This window comes from Emydura macquarii, unplaced genomic scaffold, assembly GCF_026122565.2.
Source record: "Emydura macquarii macquarii isolate MOO-44397 ecotype Brisbane River unplaced genomic scaffold, CSIRO-AGI_Emac_v2 contig_2825, whole genome shotgun sequence".
NCBI lineage: Eukaryota > Metazoa > Chordata > Testudines > Chelidae > Emydura > Emydura macquarii.
The window spans coordinates 2899308-2903985 of NW_027132962.1; the positions used below are offsets into that span (position 1 = coordinate 2899308).

Below are 4678 nucleotides of genomic sequence, written 5' to 3' on the forward strand. Positions count from 1 at the left end.
ATAAACTAAAAGCATTTCCCAATAGATCATTATCAATCACAGATACCATCTGCCCCTCATTAATCACAGGCCAATGGATTAGAGTAAGGCTATGTCTCACGGCATACAGACCCGGTTATTTGATCATGTACATGTTCACTATACACATACGTTGTACTGGACACAGGTATAAAACAATGCACACATAGATATTTGTGTCCACAATACTGTTTTTATCATATGATATTAGCACTACCATTTTAGGGATGGACTCGCAGGTTTCTGTGCATCACAAGGAGACACTGCAGTAACTGTCTTGTGCGTGTTGCTGCTACTGTCCCCTGCATTCAGACATCTGTGGATGGCAGCTCTTTCTCATGTCTCTCTACTGTGAAACTGGGTAGAAGACATGGAACATCTGGATGATGTTGTAGCTGTGCTCCTGATGCTTATTGCAGGACAAATATGCTGTGGCATAGATCATTGGTGAGAGGCAGGATGGAACTCTCTGACACTCACCCTCATGGTTAGCTGTGTTTGGAATGTTAATCCGTTCAACTCCCAAAAAACTGATATGGTGAATGTCAGTATTGACAAGGTATGCCTAAGGGTGGACCAGCACTTCTAGGGCAGGAGGTCACCATGGTGTGGTGGGATTAGAGCTGACGCTAGGCATAAGCAGACAAAGCAATTGCTTAGCACACCGAGTGGCTATTCAGTTTTTTAGTATACGTTTTCTGTGTGCATGGGAGGGGGGTATATTCCTGCTGAGGGCCCCCAATGGGTTAGCACCACCTCTGAGTGGGATCACATCATTTTGGAAATATAACATGGTCAGCACTGACCTATGGAGCTGTGTGATGAGCTTGTACCAACCTTCCAGTGCCAGCAGGGGCATGTATGGGGCGGGGAGCAGAGGCACAGCCCCCCCAATAATCAGTGGGGACACAGAACTCCTCTGTTCCCATAGCAAGGAGAGCAAGCTCCTCCCTCCTCCTGAAGCTGGCATTCTCGGGAGCTCACCCACCCCATCCCCTTCTCTGCCTCCACCGATCAGCACCTGAGCTGATATGGCGTGACAATCCTCCTAACCAATAGTAGCAAGGCAGTGAGCACAGCCTCTGGGGGGGTGGGGCAGACAAGAAAGGGGTCAGTCACAGAGGGAGCACAGGATCTTCAGTGGTGGTGGAAGCTCAATATCTGCATAATCATTGTGGAGTGTGAATTTGGTAGACTCAAACCTCGTTGACCCTGCTTACTTACCCATCTGACCCAATTTGACCAACCTGCTCTGCACTGTGGAACATTTGTGAGGGTAGAGGGCAGTACTTCTGTCCAGTGTGGGCTCTGTTTACAGGCATCAGGATCCCACCCATATACGTATTGGTCCCAGTTCCTGGGGGCAAGGGAAATCAGGGATACCATGTGTGTACACATCTTGGGACAGCAGGGAGGCAGAGGGTAACATCTGCCTTAGAGGATGTTATGAAACACTAACCTAAAGACTGAAACTGGTCAAGGTCAGTGTGGAGATAGGGAGAGAAAAGGGGCTATTTAAACACTGGGGAGTGACAAATGCCTGTATTATTACTTTAATAGTTTTTCATTGTACTGTGTATGAACCAGAAAGATCTTTGTCACCATTTTTTGTAGTGTGAGTTCTGCTGCTTTTAAAACTACACAGTGCTTTCTGGAAGCACTCAAAAATGCACTTTCTTCTGCCTCTCATGTATCCTTAGGAGTTCAGATATTTGTTAACCGGTCGGGTGGTGGGTCTGGGATAGACAGAAAAAATGTTTATAGTATGTTAGCACCAGAAAGTTACACTATTCCAGTTCATGCTCTGAGATTTTTGGGGCATGATCCCAAACCTGAAAACATCCATTCATCGGGGCCACACACAAGTCATGCAGACAAGAACATATATTAAAAGTACCATATGGAACTGAAATAAGGAATAAGGAAATGTAAAACAAAACATACTGAATCAGTGAACAATGGCCAAACAATATCTCCAAATCCATCTCCTTGACCTCCCCCTTCTCCTGACTGCAGGGTGGGGAAGGGGGAACTACTGTGGAAAATTGTTCTTGAGGACAACTGGGGATGTCTTTGCACAAGATTTGGGGGCCAGCAAGTTGTGGGGGGTTCAGACATTCCCACAGGCTCATTGTTCCTCTTCTGGATGCTTGGGAAGGGGCCCCCTGCGAGGGGTTTGAGGTGCAGGAGGATGATTTGGGTCACTTGGTCATTCAAGATTGTTGGTCCTTTACCTCAGCAGCACCCCATGCAGCAGCTGGAGGAAGTGGTGATGGTGCTGGCTCATGGAGAGGTGCAGAGGCCATGCCAGCAGAAGGACCACAAATCTGTTCAAACACCAGTTCTCTCAGTCTCTTCATTAAGAAATGTCTCTTTCCTGTGGGCTTGCTACTCATTCCCTAAGGCCTATTGCTCCATGAACTAGTCCATCAGTGAATCTTCTACAGGAAGAGCCCAAACCTCCTATGTCCTGAGGAACTCAAACTGCTCCTGGTTCCACTTGTTCATGACAATTCCTCCAAGGTCCTTCTCCAGCTGCTTCTGGTTTCTTTGGTCCTGCTCTTGCCTTCCATGTGGAATGGTTTTCCTATTAGGAGCCAAAGGTCCTGCCAATTCAAAGAGAAGAGTAGCATTACATTTTTTCCCCTTTAGAAGAAGCTGAGAAATGTCCCACATAGCATAAGTTTGATGTGCAAGGCCACAATATTGATACTTATAGCATTCCAGGAATGTGACTATCCTTCTTTCTCATACAACTTTTGCAGACCATGAGAAAGGCACAGAAGCTAGTAATAGTAAGAAACATGTACTAATATTTTAAAAATATTCATAGTGTTTCAAGGGCAGAGGGTAGAGGTATGTAGCAATTCCTCCTGGGGCTATATTAGCAGTTTTCAATTTCTTCTTTAAAGGCTGGCCAACATTCAGAGAACACAGTGGTTTACAAGGTACCAGAATGGAAAAGAAAAGTGACTTTCCAGTCCTCTGGAGGAGATCCAGCATTGAATGCCAGGGAGATGTTTCTGCTAATGGTCATCCCTATACATATTGCTGACTGGAGAGATTTGGTCACATCTAAAGGCAGACCAAGCAGATTTGCCCTGCTGTTGAATCTGAAGAAGCAGCTGGCATTTCTGCTACACCAGAAATTTGTTGACATATGCTTACAGGAATGGGAAGCAATTTAACTGTACATTGACTACATTCTCAGCTAGCATACAGAGTCTCCCTGCAAAGGGAGATCCAATCCATCGAAATCAGCCCCTTCCCCAATCATCCCTATAAAAATGTGCCCCTGTACCTGCTTAACAATGGCAAATTGGTCAGAGAAAGAAAGAGACATACTGCAACTTGATTTAATTCCCTGAAGTTTCAGATAAACACAACAGGCCCCTCACTGCTCCATGGTAAATACACCACAGTGCATTTATCTAACAGCCAGCCCAGATCCTTCTCCCATTCCTATTTCCCCTGGATTGTGCAACTTCCTGCTCCTAGCCAACAGGCCAGACACTAGGGATAGGAATGATAATTTTTGTAATCTTGCAAGGGAGAAAGGATAGCTGTGACTAATTTTACCTCTACACACCAAAGTGTTCCCTTCCCCTTCCCAGACTTTACCCTCCCTCACCTCACAACCACACCCATTCTGCACAGCTTCCATGATAAGGTGGATAGTGAGGAAAGAAACACTGGAACTCTAATCTTCCAAGGAGCAAAAGATAGCTGTTACTAACTTTAAAGGGCCATCTATAGAAGTTTTCTACAATTATCCTATCCACAACCAGGACTTTCCTAACCCTGCCACCTACCTTCTCCTGATCCTTGGCCCTTGGACCATTGCTGCCTGCATGCTGGTCAAGAAATGCACAGACATGGGGGCACAATGATTGTTCATGAATCATCTGTATAGTGCAGTAGAACTCTCCACTCTCACACCTCCTGCTGGTTAGTCTGGGGAATCAGTTCTGCAGGTCCCAGCACCCCCACTTGGTTGTATCTTGCCTGCTGTTACATTTCTGCCTTAGGACCCACATCTCTCCCAAGCCCGCAGCATCTGCTTTATGACACAGCCCCTCTGGCCATGCCATAATCTATGCTCTCTCCCCCTTCTGGGGGATTCTGAAGTCCTTGTCTAGTCACTTCCTTCAGAAGCAGCTGCAGTCCATTGTCATGCCCTTACCTCAGACCTCTCAGCTACTCCTGCTCAGGACCCAGCCACTGCTTTGTCCAAAGTGCTGACTTCCCTTATCCTGCAGGGCCACAAGACTTCCCTCACTAAGCTCCTAGGAGTGACTGTCTTTTCTGCTCTCTGCTGGCTGCCTATATAGGTCCTTCTCAGCCCTTATTGGCTGCTGCCAGTGCAGCCTCCCTAGGGCTTTATTAACCCTTTCCAGGCTAGTGTGGGGCACCTGCACCACCACAATCTGTTTTATAGTTTTTGCCAAAAATATAATAGTGGCTCATAGGAAATCTGTACGATCATTGAGTTATAGCTGTGTCTTGCTTTGGGACCCTTTTGGGGTGGACCAGAGTGGGAGCTGGGCTTCAAATCAGGAATGCAGCATCAGAGCAAGATGGCATATTGACAAGGAGGATGGGGGTCGCTTGTAACTTACCAGACTTAGGTTCTGGTTTCTGCAGTGATTGGGAGTCCTTC

General features: G+C 46.5%; 1 long non-coding RNA gene across 2 annotated transcripts; it reads right to left on the bottom strand.

Moving 5' to 3' along the window:
- Positions 1 to 421: 421 nt before the first annotated feature.
- LOC137166273 (uncharacterized) lies at positions 422 to 4307 on the bottom strand. 2 transcript variants are annotated; one of them, XR_010923614.1, is made up of 2 exons: positions 3831 to 3942; positions 422 to 2624 (listed from the first exon to the last, which is right to left on the bottom strand). It is a non-coding gene; the product is annotated as an uncharacterized lncRNA (long non-coding RNA). The 2 variants fall into 2 exon arrangements; XR_010923613.1 differs by lacking the exon at positions 3831 to 3942 and adding an exon at positions 4202 to 4307 and having other exon boundaries at positions 816 to 2624.
- Between the last annotated feature and the right edge of the window lie 371 nt (positions 4308 to 4678).